General features: G+C 41.0%; 1 protein-coding gene across 8 annotated transcripts in view; it reads right to left on the minus strand.

Moving 5' to 3' along the window:
* Positions 1 to 17,239, minus strand: part of NTM (neurotrimin) — a 950,706-nt gene that overhangs the window by 155,961 nt on the left and 777,506 nt on the right. The gene's annotated exons all lie outside the window — the stretch shown is intronic.

Raw genomic sequence — 17,239 nt, forward strand, 5'->3', positions numbered from 1 at the left:
TGTGCAAGAGAATCTTCCTTTCCCTAACTTGAAAAACCCAGGCTAGGAAAGGGATGGGGAGACAGATCTAAGAAGGGCAAGACGAATGGGGGAGAGAAGTGCTGGATTAAAATAAAAGATCAGAATTTATGCTCAAGACTTAAGGTTTAATAATGCAACAGAAAATCAATATTTAATAAAGCAAATGATGGAGAAAAACACTGAACGGCAGATGAGGCTGCTGTACTGTTTTCAAACACGTAACTCCCAGAGGAGGCTGAGTTGGCAGCATAGATCCGATACCAGACGGTCATGAAGAGCTGGCACACAGGAAGGAATTTGGGTCTCATTGATTCCAATTTCTGGTATCCAGAACTTTTTTAAAAAAATTAAAGAACAAGCAACAAATTACAACCGTGTATAGTATCCAAGCACTGCAAAATCAAAATCAACTGAGTTGCTCTGAAAAATGAGCCCCAAGAGTGAAATATCAAGTCAAGACCATGAGCTCTTTCATATGAGTGAATGGTAGCAAGATGTTTCTACTTTGATGGTCATGGCTACATCCTATGGAATTCTGGGATCTGTAGTTTAGTGAGGCACTAGAACTTCCCGGCTGAAAATTCTATTTTCTCCTCCCTAAACTGCAAATAACAGGGTTCTATAGGATGGAGCTGTGAGAGTTAAAATGAAATCCTTGGCCTGTTACAGACAGCCAAAATAAAGCTGCTTCGAGTCACAGTGGAGGTATCGTGTTTCAATGATGAATGCATCCTAAGAGTCCAGAAGCCGCACCAAAGCCATGCTCCAGGCTGGAGCGTGGCTTTGGTGCGACTTCTGGACTCTTAGGACGCATGCATCATTGAAACACCATACCTCCACTGTGACTCGAAGCAGCTTTATTTTGGCTGTCTGTAACAGGCCCTAGTGCTATAATCCTGTGGTGTGAAAGGGCCCATGGATATCTACTCTCAACTAGACAGAAAACTGATACAGATTAGTATTAAAGGTCAGTAGGTTAGTAGTTTGGGGGTAGCAGAGGTGTAAACAGGGATGTAGCTAGGATTTTAGGAGGGGGGGGGGGTTCCAGACTAAGTGCCACCATTATAATGGGGCTTGAGTGTGGTGGCGCAGCAGCACACACCATTCATTTTTCTAATGGAAGGGGGGGTCCGGACCCCAAGAACCCACCCACCCCTTGGCTACGTCCTTGGTGTAAAGAATACTTGCAAACTGTTTCCTTCTCAGTGAGAAAGAGTTCTTGATACACTGAAACATCCCGTATATGACTTCAAGTCCCTTGTCGACTTATGCCACCTCCTTGAATTTCATAGGGTTTTCTTAGGGAAGGAATACTCAGAGGGGGATTTGAAAGTTCCTTCTACTGAAACATAGCCTCCAGCACTTGGTATTCATTGGTAGTCTCCCATCCAAAAACTCACCAGAGCCAATCCCACTTAGTTTTCACAATGAAACAAGATCTGCTGCCTTTAGGGTATTTAGGCTGAAATACCTTATTCCCCACTCCAAAACCGGTCAAACAATTATGAGAATTCATAGTTTTTTGTGGGTTTTCTAGGCTATGTGGCCATGTTCTAGAGGAGTTTATTCCTGACGTTTCACCAGCATCTGTGGCTGACATAAACTCTTCTAGAACATGGCCACATAGCCCGAAAAACCCACAAAAAACTATGGATGCTGGCCACAAAAGCTTTCAGCTTCACAGTTATTAGATTTTATATATTTATTTATTTATTGTATGTCAGTACTTGCTGGCAGGTTTTGGGGGTGGCAGGTTAGCAAAAAAAAATTCTCAAACTCTGAGGGGGGGAAATGAAAAATGTGAAAATGCTCTTGTAATCTCTTGCATACTCAGCGAGAAACACTTGACACTGACATTCTTCATTCTAGAATGCAAGAATCAAATTAGCATTGATATAAATCCCTAGTATGTAGTCAGAAGTCATAGTAGTGGAAGATTATGAATCACCACTTAGATGTCTCTGTTGCAAGCTAGGGACATCTGCCTGCCAGCTCTTTTCCACAGATCACTTAAACCAATCCAGAGTATAAAGTACACCTTGCAAATTAAGTTCAGAGCATCAGTTGATGTAGGCCTGTATCAAAAGACTTTCAGTTTGCTGGTATTATTCCCAGCCCAGGAAGAGACTGGAACAGAAGCATGGTGGTCACCAAAACCAAGCTCTGCTGCATTCCTGTTCACATTGCCATAGTAGTTGGCCCCTACAACATCCACCCCATCTCCCCTCACACAAAACATTTCTCCCTAAAATCATGGGCTCCATTATTTGGAAGGAAGCCTCCTAACAAAGAATCAAATAAACCATCAATTCTGGGGATGTTCTCCATAGATTACATTTGAAATGAAGAATGCCCTTTAGTAAGTAGCAATATCTATAGTTTTTTGTAGGTTTTTCAGGCTATGTGGCCATCTTCTAGAAGAGTTTATTCCTGACGTTTCACCAGCATCTGTGACTGGCATCTTCATTCTCTGAAGATGCCAGCCACAGATGCTGGTGAAACATCAGGAATAAACTCTTCTAGAAGATGGCCATATGGCTCGAAATAACCACAAAGAACTATGGATGCCGGCAATGAAAGCCTTCGACTTTACAGTATACCTGTTATTGTAAAAGAAGGTGGTCATCTAAAAGCAGTGGAAGAAGTTACTCCTAACTTCAATGCAGACTCTGCAGGAGACAATGTCACATGTGTGCATTTAGGAATGACCACTTTCAGACTTCTGTTCTTGTCCAGGTTTTTCTTTAATAGGTGTGTGTTGTGCCTGGAAGTATTCACAACAATGAGAAGAAGCCTGGGTCCAGAAAATTACGAGACAAACATAGGCAACATCTCATTGTAGTGATCAAGGATGCAGGTCCAAAAGATTTTGACTATTACTGTGCACAATCTATTTTGCTGGGGACAAGAAGGCTTCATATTATCTGTACTGTGCTATAGACTTTACACCAAAAGCCTTGTGCTCCATCTCCAACTAGGAATATAAAATCTCCTGCTTTCAATAAAGTACACAAGTAAAGCATGTTGTCTTGTTGTTATGTATACATTTTGATTCTTTTTTTTTTTTTTTTTTGTAATTTTACCTAATTAATTCTAGTTTTTCTGAGAAAAGTGGTTGTTTCAGACATCTGACTGCTTGTTTCCAGCATCTCATGGAAAGGGCTCCTTCCCAGCTCTGCCTACTTAGGAATCCTTATTAAAACAAAGCTGCTTAAACCTTGCACACACTCACCATCCATTTGTTTTCTCATTAAGCTGCAGGCCTTTGCTTTGTTGCCCTGAAACAGTGGCACTTAACAGAACAAAAAGCAGCAAAACCTGCCCAATAAATGTTTAATTGTTAAAAAGAGTATTAGAAAGCTCAGAAACTGGAGTAAGGAATTGCAGCAGCAACAACTCCCTCCCCTGGAAGCTGTACCAAACTGCATTTGACAACAACAGATGCTACTCAGAAATGGCATCTGTTCCACTATCCCCTACCGGCAAAATCTCTACGCACTCATGGGCTTGTTAATATGGGGCAAAGTCTATCATGCAAATACAAGGAGAACATTCAGCAGTCTCTTATTAAGGGAGGCTTTTCTGTGCAGCTCTAATAAAACAGACACAGTTTTGTGAAATAAATCATGCCCAACTTTGTGAAGCAAATCATTCTGCAACAGATTGTCTTGCTCTGTTGTTGTTGCACCTACTGCTGTCATTCTTTTATTGATTGTGATTACTTAAGATACATTAACAGCACAAGATGAGGGGCCAGTTCACACATGGAGATTCATCAGTGGATGATTTGAGTGTCCAAGGATGAGATCTGCATGTGAGAATGGTCTACCACTAATACAATGTCATCACTGGCAAAATTACTGGATCACCCTGAACCCCAGGCTCTTCACTGGTATTATTTCACACATTTAGTATCAATAATCAAGAGGGTTGGGGAGATTTATATTCTTAAAACACTGAAAGGAAGAGACCAAACTCAACTCATGGAACAGTTGGAAAGAGAGAAGCTACAAGCAAGATGCTTCCCTCCTCCTTGTCTCACTGCTCTGAGACCAATGAGGACCAAGATCACTACCATTGCATTTATACTGCAGAAATAATCCAGGTTGACCATGCTTTAACTCCTGTAGCTCCTTGCAATGGAATTCTGGGACTTGTACTTTTTTGTAGCAACAGAGCACTCTGAGAGAGAAGGCCAAATTACAAATCCCAGAATTTCAGAGCATGGAATTGTGACAGTTAAGATAGTGTCAAACTGGGTTATTTCTGCAGTGCAGATGCAGCCCATGCTACCACTGCTCAGTTATGGATGTCTTCAGCAAGCCATTATATGGATTCTTTTTAAAACTAAATATTCACCATCTGACTAGGACAGAACACAACTGAGATGAAAAGAGGCTAAGAGGAAGGAGATGAATTGGAGACAAAAAGTAGTTGAGTTTGGATACTGCCTTCTGTTTGTGATCACAATCATCTCTTATTAGCAGTCAATGGTCAAAGAGACCTCAGAGCAATGACATCAAGAGATATTCTGGCCTAGAAATGCTATTGGATGGACACTGCCGTATCAGCATTTCATCCTTTTCTCCTCCCTCTCCAACCTCAGGCAAGGTAATTGCTAATTAATAATAACACTTAGCACATTCCATTTTCAAAGCACTTTGCAGATATTAGATAATTAATCCTCTCAGCCCCTGCTGCGAGCTGGGCCAAGATTATTATCACCAATGCACAGATGTTGATTGCCAGAGTGCAATAGTGACTTGGCTGGGGGTCAAATGAAGGGTCAGCATTGAAGGGAACCAGAGGTGCCTAGTCTCCTGGTGTTGGGCCGATGCCATGCTACTTAGCTGAAACTTGGCAAAGCTAGGAAGCACATTAAAATTGCAAACTCACAATGCCACTCCCTAGTGTAGTTCTGCCAGTCAATACTATCGTTCACTACTGGCAGCCATTTCAGCAGGCTGCAGCAGAATGAGATACAATGGGAATCAGGGCCATGCTGTTTGCCTGACTGAAAGACTGCTTCTCCAAAGGTTTCCCTCTCAACTCTCATGACATGTGTCCATTCCCCCTAGCAATAGCAATGGCATTTATATTTCTATACTGCTTAACAGTGAACTCAGCAATCTCTAAGCAGTTTTACAATTTGTTAGCCAATTGCCCCCAACAAGGTGGGTACTCATTTTACCAACCTACAAAAGGCTGAGTCAACCTGGAGCCCTGCAAGATCAAACTCACAACACTGTGGCTTCAGTACTGGCATTTAACTACTGTTCCACCAGGGCTCCTTATTTTACATACCACAATGTTATTGCCTTTTTCCTCCTCCTTCCTCCCCATTTTTCTTTCCTTCTTTGTCATTTCTGTTATCCTGTGGACAAGGACTGTGTGATAGGGTGGTGCACAATGATGTGAGTTATACACCAGGAGCTTTTGAGGGACCAAGGAGAAGGATAAAAATATTTTATGTTGGAAATCCTCCTCAAAGCAAGCCTCATGGGAGCAGTTTAGCAAGAAATAAATCCTACCAGTAGAGGATCCAAACTAAAAGTTAAGAAGTGAGCCGTGCAACTTGATAGGGAAGGACACCATAGTTCCCCTTGCATTTTGGAAGTAGACACTTGTAGGGAGGGGGGGGACACAAGACCTCTTAAAAATGGAATGCCACCATTCTGCAACAGACCTGACCACCTATAAAACAACAACAACAACAACAACAACAACAACAACAATACCTTAAGCTTGGTTGTCTAGATTTTTGTTGGTCCACTAATGGTATAAGAATTTCAGCTCCAGAAATTTCTGATGACAATTTTGTATATTGGTATAGATAGGTTTGAAGCAATATATATACAAAATAATGTATTATGATGTTTTACATGGATGTTGTTATGTGTTGTCCTTCCAATTTTTAATTTACCATTTATATTTGTTTTATAGAGTTCCAGAGGAAGGCCCCTGAAATGTTTACATAGGCCAAAAAAACTTTGGGCTTATATCCAAATACAAAAATAATGACCATCTACAGACACTGGAGAAGCAGCTCCCCTTTATTTTTTCCCTTTGCACATAGTCAGCAAACGGCAGGGAGCCAGAAAATATTTAAGTTAAGTTGAGAATGGAGAAGACAAGGGTGGGGGAGGAATGTCACCACTTAAGATGAGTGTATCTGTAGGAAGCCATCCAGAAAAGTGACACAGATGACTGATCCCTTAGCTCTAGTGAGATGTGTAAACAAAAGTCAGATGGAGACATTTGACTTTATAAGCTTGATGTCAAAGAATGAGAAGGAAATAAGTGGGGGTGACATGTAAATATGCAGCAACAACAAAAGCATCCCTAACGCATAGAGTCTGCTGTTGTGGTGGTTGTTGTGACCCTTAAAGTTAGTTCCAAATTATGGCAACCCTAAAGTTGGCCCTATCACAAGGCTTTCTTGGCAAGATTTGTTCAGATCAAGTTTGCTTTTGTCTTCCTCTGAGGTTGAGAGAATGTGATGGGCCCAAGGACACTCAGTGGGTTTCCTGGCTAAATGTGAATTTCAACCCTCGTCTCCATAGTCCAACACTCAAACCACTGTGCCACACTGTTGCCATTGGTGGGGAACCAATGGGATTCCATGGCAGAGCCAGGATTTGAAAGCTGTTCTCCAAAGTCCTAGTCCAAAGTGCAAATGACTACGCCTCTGCAAAATTCTAGGTCAACTGAGATTTTCCACTTCGGGAAAACAAGCAAGCAATTCTGAAAAAAAGCTCAAGAAATTTGCGAACAGGAATTCAGTTTTGTTGTGTGGGTGGGGAGTCCATAGCCTTTGCCAAAGCCATTTCTATTCCTTTCATATTTCAAAACAGCTCTTGTGAAAATATCATTATCTTATGAAGCACTGGAGCTATATTGATAAGAGACAGGCAAGACCTGAGTCACACCTTGGACCCACCCACACTACACAGTTTTAGTGTTATATTCCATTTTAACCAATATGGCTGCTTCCTATGAAACCCTGAGGTTTGAAGTTGGGTAAGATACAAGACTGGGTAAGAGCATTGGAAACCAGGGCAAGGGGCAGGGGTTTGTGTGCCTTACTAAACAAGCAACTAGACATTCTGTGCTTGCTTATGCAAACAACTACTTTGTTTCTCTTGTCTTCCTTTTCAAAGGGGAAGGATGGCATTTTTCTGTAGAGTTTGCACACATTATGGAGTCCTTGATGAGGAAAAAACAGCACTGCTTGTCTTGCTGTCACCAGGAGATAAGGAATCTCATGGGGCTTGAGAATTCCTACTGAGATTTCTCATCTACATGAGACAACCCAGACTGAAAAAGAACAAGAAATGTAGTTAGTATTCTTTAGATCCCTAGTAGATGGAGCCCAGTTGTGGTTGCTGGCTCCTATGTCAGCCAACTAACAAATTTGCTTCACGTTTTCATATGACTTTCAAAGGAGTTATTCAAGATGCTGAATACATTTTGGACGGGGGGGGGGGGGGAGAGAGATAGGTCTTAGCATCTTGTCTAGTTCATTTAAAATTTGGATTAAATCCTGGATAGATTAATTACTCCAATCACATTGAAGCTACAGACACTTCTGGCTCTGGCTAGGATCCTGTGGCAAAAGTCTTTCCAAAGCACCTGCCACCTGATCTTTGTTCCTAGAGATATAAGGAATTTAACTCAAAGTCTTCTGCACATACAGGATCAGTTTGACTGTGAGTATTGTCAGTCATGTCCTACCTGGGAAGGCATCCTAAACTGAGGGAGGAAAACCCATACAACAGGTCAGAGGTAACTGGCAGCTCCACCTTGGAGGCAGAAGAAGATGTTAGCCCTAACCTGGAAGCAGAGATTGCTCTGATCACATTTCTGCTCTCTGTTACAGACAGCCAAAATAAAGCTGCTTCGAGTCACAGTGGAGGTATGGTGTTTCAATGATGCATACGTCCTAAGAGTCCAGAAGCCACACCAAAGCCACGCTCCAGTCCTTAGGGCTGGAGCATGGCTTTGGTGTGACTTCTGGACTCTTAGGATGCATGCATCATTGAAACACCATACCTCCACTGTGACTTGAAGCAGCTTTATTTTGGCTGTCTGTAACAGGGAATGAACCTGGCTTATCTTGGTTTATAAATGTTTTGACCTCTTGAACCACATGTGTACTCTCCTTGGCACTCAATTCCCTAGAACAGCACAGGGATAACCTACAATAATCTTATATAACATAACCATAATTCAGAGACATAGCCATATTAATCTGGAATATCAGTATGCAAAGGGATCTTAAAGTACCTTTGAGACTAACTGTGTGAAAGATGTTATATTATAAGCTTTTGTAAACTTGCCATTTATCCTCAACTGTAAGTTGAGAAATTTATGACCCTAAATGGACTCCAAAATCATGGGTTGGCTTATACACAGAGCAATAAGTTAATACTGCTTATAAAGTTCCTAAAAGAAGAGCTCACCCTTCCTTTGTAGCTAAGATCTTTAAACAGCTCCTCATTTGGCTCTCATGTGTGCTCTCCTCTGTGTATGTGTGCGTGTGTGTGAATGTGTGTGTCTTATCCCTCAGCCTTCCTTCCTAGCCAAAGCTAACAAACAGCTAGTGAAACAAGGGACAGAGAAGGGGGGGAGAGGGAGAATTAGCCTCTCGCTTGAGTCTCTGCATGCTCTCCTCTCTTTTCTCTTTCTTCCTCTCTCTCTCTCTCCCTTTGACTTATCCCTCAGCCTTTCTTCATAGCCAGAGCTAACAAACAGCTAGTGAGGAGAGAGAGAGAGAGAGAGAGAGAGAGAGAGAGAGAGAGAGAGAGAGAGAGAGAGAGCATGCCGAGGATTGCACCCCGTTTTGCAAGCCATAAGACTTGGAAATCATGGAAATCATTGTGGTAAGGGAAGAGAGAGAGAGAGAGAGAGAGAGAGAGAGAAAGGTTTCTATCCAGTTTTGCAAGCCATGAGCCTTGGAAATCCTGGTGGTAAGGGAAAACAGAGAGAGAGGTTTCTACTCCATTTTGCAAGCCATGAGCCTTGGAAGTGCTAGTGGTAAAGGTAGAGGGAGGGAGAGAGAGAGAGAGAAGGAGGGAGGTAAGTGGTGCTTTGTTTTCCTCTTTAGATTTTTTATAACATGCCCCAGTGTTTGACCCTCCACTCATCCATGGATCATATCAAAATCTATGATTTTGACCCCCAAAACTGCCCTCGACTTGAGGTCAACTGACACATGAGTATATACAGTAGCCTACTTTCCCAGATGCATGGAGTGACCTGATGCTCAGGTAGCATAAATAATTAGGATAAATAACTAAATACTATAAACAATTTTATAATCAGACTGTAGGAATACCTATGGAAATGCAAAACTTTTGGTTATGGTGATGAGGCAACAAGTTCAGCTTTAACCATGGTTGCTGAGGGACAAAGGAAGGAGGAAAGATGTTGCAAAAGGGTGCATGGATGGCCACATGAATGTTGAAGGGAGTTTTGGGATGCGGTGTGTGCAGGCTGAGAAGCAGAAAGGAGATGTAATAAACTGGCTAAGAATGTCTAGTGTTGTAATTTGTCTAGTGTGCCAGGAAGTCATAGTCTTTGTTCAACCAACTGTTGATGGACTGGACCATAGGAGAGTATCTATCTGTTGGATTGAATTAATATCCCACCCTTCTCCCAAAATGGGATTAAAGTAGACATAAGAGAATGAAACTCAAAAGACAAGTTGACTCATCATACACAGAGAACTGGCTCTGCTCTCTACAAAAACGCTCTCTACTTGTCTGGAAACTCTTCAGACATGGACAACTGTGCCCTTCATAACCACCATTGGACAATGGATGCAAGATGGAGCCTCCTCCTGCTTTTTTCCAGCATCATCTGTAATTTCACAAGCAGGCAAGAGTGCAGAGGTTTTTCTCTTCACCTGAGCAGCACTGTCGCAGTGCAACCAGAGCAGACAGGTAATTAACTATCAAACAATGGCCAGGATTTAGAGATTAACTCAGTGCACAGAAGAAGTGGGAAAACTCATTTGAACCAAACAAAAGGGGTGGGGGCGATTAGTTGCTTCGGACACAAAAGAAAGAGCAGATAGGGACAGGAAAAGTGATAAGAAGACAGAAAGCACAAATATCCCTCAGACTGTTGAAAAACAAAACACGGAAAAGTTCCCCTCCCTTTTTGCTGCATTTCTTGTTAAAATTGCACTGTTTTCGATCATGCAAATTCTTGTGTCTAAGTGAGATTAAACTCTAGCAGGCACACAGTCCTTCACAAAGTCCATTTCCACCCCTGAGATAAGGCAAACTTTCCGTAATGCATCCTACAAGCCACTGAGAATGTTTTAGAGCGCATTACAAACACAAATACAATTTGGTTTCCTCTCATTTTTTATATCTGCTCCCCTTTTTTAATCCATCAGCTCAAGGAATGGCCATCCTCGCACAGTTTAAATGGCCTGTGCCTTATGCAGGTAGAAAAGCTCTCTGAAAGAGCAAAGCATTTGTATGGAGCCTTCTTTTTGAGTTTATAATCCAATGTCTTTGGTGCAGCTTTTTTGGCTCTGTATTTTGTCTAATCCTTGCTCGCTGGGTAACGGAAGGAAAGGAAGTAGGTCTAAGGAAAGAAATACAGGAAGAATGCCCTTCCTTCTCTTGAAAATTAGTCCCATAGGGATATGTTGCCAGTCCCAGAGCAACAAACAAACAAACAATAAATAAATGTAATCATATAAATCAATAACCAATTAAAAACAACAACAAAAAGTCTAACATTGAATGGTCATTTATAAGTTTCCACTACTCTAACCTAGAATCTATTCAGAGGTAAGTCCTACTGAGAATACAAAGGATAATACCAAGGTACGTTGGTCTAAGATTACTGTTTTAGTGCCCTGTGCATGCTGAAAGAAATAGGAGAATCTATGCAAAATATTAAGAGCTTTGCACTCTGTGCTTCAGACCCTTCAAACAGGTTCATCCATCAATATGGTTCAAAGAAACAGAGGAGAGAAACTGGCACAAGGGTGCAATCTCCATGCCCCTGGAGGCTGATTTCCACAGAGGATGCTGCCAGCCCCAGGGCAGAATTTAATTGCTTGCCAAATGTCCCTTTAGTTATTTCACTTGAAGGATTTTGCCCTTTCCTGTCATTAAGAGAAAAAGATTGAAAGCTCTCTTGAATGTGTCCTGTTACCTTCTGTACTCTTGCTTTAGTTGTGGCTGGCTAAGCCTATCCATTGCCTTCCACGGCTCCACATAACACAATGAAAGCAAATTCTGTGCGGACAGGTGGTTAACCGCAGCAATGGAACACTTTACCCATAAAGCAAAACAAAAGCAACAAATAGAGCCAACACTGATATCAAAACATTTCACTTGTAAAAATGAGCTTCCAAGAGGAGAACCAGACACATTAAAAGACAGACACATTTTTAAAATGTGCAGAAACAGACTTGGGAATGCTTATGGTTGTCTGCTCACTAAGTACAGCAATATAGTGCTGTGTGTTCCCACTTTCCTGAATGGTGAGAATTTCCCAGGATAGTGCCAGTTGGTTTCTTTTAAGAATACACTGGAGATTTATGGCATTTCTGGGAAAATTGTGTAAGACAGTAATGCCTGGGAAAGTTACTTCTTTGCATAATAGATCCCATAATCTTCCTACCAGAATGGCCATTGGCATTGCAAGAGACCATATGTGAGCTATCTCTCCTAGAAGGGCATAAATGGGGCTTGTATGAAGCAGGTGCCCATATATAATCATCATTTGGCTTACCAATAGCTACTCTTGTGATATCAGGATGAAATATCCTCATCCAGAGCTAGGGTACTTATACATTTTCCTTCGTTAGCTTGCCTTTTTCGGTTTGAATGTCATCCTCTGTGCAACATTGATTGATGCTTGATGTATCATATTTAATGATATTACCAGGGGTTGTCCCTTGTTATATCACCTTTTCAACCTCACCAGTCTCTACAAACCCTGTCCAAAACCTCACAAGAGACCTCCTTTAGTTCTCATGTTTTATCCCCCAAATCTCAGAGCTAAGTCCAATGTCATCACTAGCATTGGTGTCACCTGGTGCAGCAGTTCATGGTGTCACCCCAATCACTGACCTCTTCCTCTACAATACCATACAGAATTCTTAGCAATGTTGTTTGTACCAATTTACTCATAAATCGTAATTCCTGTATACCACTGAATGTCATGGTGATAGTTATGACATAAACAACTAGCAAAATTAAAATTATGACTTCAAATTACAGCATCATGTGCATGGAATAAATGTATGTACATAGACATAGTTTCATGTGGTTAAAGTGAAAATTTGGTAAAATGTGATGTTTTTAAATAATTTTGTTATACACACACACACACACGCACACACCAAATTTAAAATTTTATTTTAAAAAAAACCTGGGACCTCTCCTTTCCCCTCCCACTGAGCCTGACACCATCTCTTCAGCATTTTAAAGAGATACAGGCAAATGTCACAGCCCATTCCTGTCGAAATGCAGATGTTTGGGGTTCAGTGGTGTCACCTGCTCCTAGGGTATCACCTGGTGCAGTCTGCACCCTCTGCATTCCCCTAGTGATACCACTGGCCAGGTCTAGTACTGTTCAAAGATTACCAGCAGATTGCCATCAAAGTACAGAGAATAGTTTGGGTCTTCAAGTCTCATCGGTAGATTTCCGAGGAGCAGCGGTTTGGTAGCTCTAGGAAGCAGAATCCTGCATTAGGTAGAACTGTATTCTCCCCCAGCAGTGATTTTTTCCTTGGACATTCCAGATAGTTGTTTGTTTGTTTGTTTTTGTTATCTTTTTATTGTTGTTAACAAGTGGTGTGCCTTAAATTAAACTACAAAAATTATATTCACAATATAATATCAAGGAAGGACCACACCTCAAAAGTGGAACACCTACTTTCTCTGCATAAGGTCCAGTCCCCAGGCAGGACTGGGAAAGACATCTGTATGAAATTATGAAAAGGGTTTGACAATTTGGACCACCATAAGTCATCTTAAGTCCCCCAGTGTTGTGTTTTCTAGATGCTTTGGATTGTGACTAGTAATCAAACATAGTCATTGACCTCATTTTCTAGGGCAGATAGGAGTTATAGATCAGAACGGCTGAAGAACACCAAGTTCTTTTCCCAAGTTGGGAAAAGCTGTTGTCTGTAATACTGAGTGGAAAAGAAAACATTTTCTGAGTAAGTATAAGGTAGCCTCCCACACAACAGTTCTTATAAGAGCTGAACTAACTGTTCCATTTTTTGGTGTAGCCAAAACTAAGACTGAAAACAAATTTAAATATCTAACATCTTTCAATTGCACTGTGTTTATTCACAAAGCCCTGCAAGTTGCCTTTGGAATGAAGTTTGCTAGAGCTGCAGTTCTAAAGCCACCATCACTGCAATTAAATTTTTCTAAAAGCAGCTTTTTTACTTTCAGGTTTCTTAGAAGTAACTAAAACAGTTAATCTACATTACCATGAGACCTCCACATTTGTTGGGGTTACGGACACAGGACCTCTGTGAAAGTGGGGAAAATGCAAATAAAAATGCACACAATTTAGGTTTTCTATATCTAGTTCTTCCAGACACCAGGTAGAAGTTGACCATGGTATCATGCTGAAAGTTCTACAAATGACCAAATAAGTGGGTTTCCCCTCCTTTCTTTCTAGTAATGAACCACCAGTGTGACTCTATGGCCAACATCTAGCAGAGTTGCACTGGAGAGAGAGAGAGAGAGAGGCCATAATATCCAAACCTGTGAATAATCAACCCACACAAGTCGATGTTGCAAATATGAAGAGCTGACTGTCCAAATACTATAATAAACTGGTGATCTGTGGTAGTACAAAATACACTCTTGTGTGGTCTCCTCAACATCCACATTAAAGCACATGGCAGGAGTAGGAGGCACAGAATTAAGCTTACCTAAACCATCATCCTCCCCCATTCAGTAAGATGTGCCCGGGCCCCCATAGCTATAAAAGTAACTAAACAAAGGGGAGATGTTCTACAGCCTCTTATTGCTTTTGTCAAAGGTTTTACTCCCACTGGGTGACCTTGGGCATGTCACAATCTCTCAGCCTCAAAGGATGGCCATGACACATCATTTCTGAAGAAATGTGCCTAGAAAACCACACAGTCTTAGGGTTGTTATAGGCCGGAAATGACTTGAAGGCACACAAAACAACAACAACAACAGGTTTTACTGCAGTTACTCAACCTACTTCATGTGGTTAACACTATTTTGTTGCTGTTGTTAACTGCCTTGAGTCAATTTCGACTCATGGCAACCCTGTGGATGAAACATCTCAAAGATCCCTGTCCTCCACTATTATGCGTAGTTCTGCAAATTCATACTCATGATCTCTTTAATAGTCTATCCATTTTGCATGGGGGCTTCCTCTCTTTCTACTTCCCTCCACCTTTTTTAGCATTTTCTCCCACTGAGCCGTGCCTTCTTATGATGTGTCCAAAGTACGACAATCTAAATTTTGTCATCTTGGCTTCCATGGAGATTTCTGGCTCGATCTGCTCTAGGACCCATTTATTTATCTTCTTGGTTGCCCATGGCATCCTCAGCACTCTTTTCCAGCATCACATCTCAAATGAATTATTTTTCTCCCTATCTTCTTTCTTAACAGTCCAACACTCACATCCATACATGGCAATAGGGAATACAATGGCTTGTATGAGTCTCACTTTTGTGTCCAGTTGTATATCTTTGCATTTTTAAAACTATGCATAATACTATTTCCCTCCAATACCTTTCCCTTACAAACTACATAGTTTTGCCTCACCTTGTTCTGAAGCAACTTCAGTTTGCCCCAGAAATGCCTACAAGTTATCAACCGGCAACATACACACATATATACGTTCAAGAGCCTATACTGTTCCAAATACTCCCAATTCCAATTAACTTCAAAGGCAGTTAAGAGAGACTCCCATTTTGGATGACAGGGTAACTTGCACCTTCAAGAACAAGCTCCTGTAAAGCTTTCTCTGACAGAGTGTATTGCTCTCTTGTGGAAACCAGATATCTTCCTTAACACAGTATATGAAGAGAAGAACGGGGGGAATAGCAAATGGGTAGGATTGATTGTAAGTACCAGAAGATATCAAGAATTTGGGTCAGGACACATGGCACCAGCGCGAGGAAGAATCCAATATAATTTATAGTGCCTCGGATTTCCGATTGCAGCTTTTACATTTCCTTCAACATGTGATTGGCTTTGATTTACAGGAAGCAGGCAGGTAATAAAACTTGGACAGATAAACAGAAAATGCCCAGGCTTCGAACACACCCACACCTGTTGCTGTTGCTGTTGTTGTTGTCAAAAATTGTTTTCACAGGCAACTGTGATAGGAAAAGGAGGGGATTTTGCTCTATTTATTTTTCTTGATTGCTTTAAGAAGGAGTAAAAGAAGGGGAAAGGGCCCTGATTTTTTTGCTTTTTGCTTTTGGCGTCCTATTCATTAATCTGTCAATAATGCTCAACCCCAGCCTATCGACAATGGATTAGCTCAGGTCGGCTTGGTGTACAAGACCAATGCCTTTCTTAGTCCAGCTTGTTTCCAAATCAATACACCCATCAGCATTTGAAAATTAGCTCTAGATGAGATTCCAATACACAAGCTGGTGTGTCGTGCTAAGAAGGCTCCCTGCCAACTCCTACATAAATGGCTGGTGGGAAAGGGATTAAAGTTCCCCCATGCCTATCAATTCTTGTTCAAAAAACCTACTGCAGCTCAGCATTTTGCAAACACCACCCTTTCTGCACTTCCCCATCCTATAAGTTTGCTTGTTCAATTGTTCACACACACCCTTGCAGACACTTTCAATAGAAATGTTCACCCAATAGGACATTTTGCATTTCACATCACATACTTAAGAGTGAGTAACTTAACTATGGGGGAAAGCAAAACCCTGAAGGTTCACTTCAAGTATTGTATATTCACCTTATGAAATCCTAGGGTTTGTTGTGTCACAAGGCCTTTATCTTTATCTCCCAAAGACAAACTACAAATTCCAGAAAGCTATAGGATGGAGCCTGGCAGTTAACATGGTGTCAAACTGCATATTTTCTGCAGTGTAGATGCACCATGCGTGCGTGTGTGTGTGTGTGTGTGTGATAGAGAGAGAGAGAGAGGTGATGGGGTGTTAACCGAATCTGGAAATTAATCTGACCTTCTTCTTGTTCCATTGTTTATGAATATTTGTTTGGCTTTGTTTCCATAGTTTCAAATGAATCTGAATAAATATGAGGACTAGAAATAGTATTGCAGTATTTTAGTCTATATTATATTATACTTGAGGTGATGAAGCTTCTGACACACTTGAGGTGGTGTGTTGACATGGAACACTAATTTATTTAGGATACTACAGTTTGTATTACAGTTTCAGAAAGAGAACTGGCAGTTGTCAGCTGGGTGAAATTAAAATCTCATACAGAAGGAGACTGAATATTAGGAAGAAAAATTCAAAGATACAGAAAAGAGAGAAGGAGTCCATAAAAAAGAAGCTGGTGAAAAGGCACAACTAGGGACTTTATCACATGGAGAAAATTGGGGAAAATCAGGGGTATAAATGGGTATTATCCAGTGATATTTGCATGATCATAGTAACGATTTTCACACACGATCGTGATAAAAGATGACTTATCACAGGAATAACCAGGGAATAACGAGCAACAAATCATTCATGGGATTTCCCCATGAATGATTTGTTGATGGTTATTCCCTGATTATTCCTGGGATTAGTCACTTTTAATTGCAATATGTCTGAAAATCTTCACCGCTTCTCATGAATATCACTGGATAATGCCTCTTTAAACTCCCAATTTTCCCACATGTGATAAACTCCCAGGAGTCTCTGGGAAAGAGAAACCTGAAGGAAGAGTAGTATGGGTTGAAGAAAGTGCTCTGCCAGAATTAATAGATGTTCTAATCATGAAGGTGATCATGTTTTACTTGCCTGCCACATCAGTATTAAATTTTGAAAATTTCCCAAGAATCATCACTAACATGGCTAATTACAGAGTTATCCATACCCACGTTTTAAATAATTAAGCATACAAAACCCTGGGTTTCAGAATCCCTCCATTTATTTTATTATTTTTAATCTCAAATTCCTTCCAGTCCAACTATAAAGAAATGTGCAAGAATTTCTCTAAAAGATGTGAAACTAGATTTGCACCCTTATTATCTCCTGCCACTATGGCC

The sequence above is a fragment of the Sceloporus occidentalis genome, unplaced genomic scaffold, assembly GCF_023333645.1.
Source record: "Sceloporus occidentalis isolate IW3139 unplaced genomic scaffold, rSceOcc1.0.p SCAF_9, whole genome shotgun sequence".
Classification (NCBI taxonomy): domain Eukaryota; kingdom Metazoa; phylum Chordata; class Lepidosauria; order Squamata; family Phrynosomatidae; genus Sceloporus; species Sceloporus occidentalis.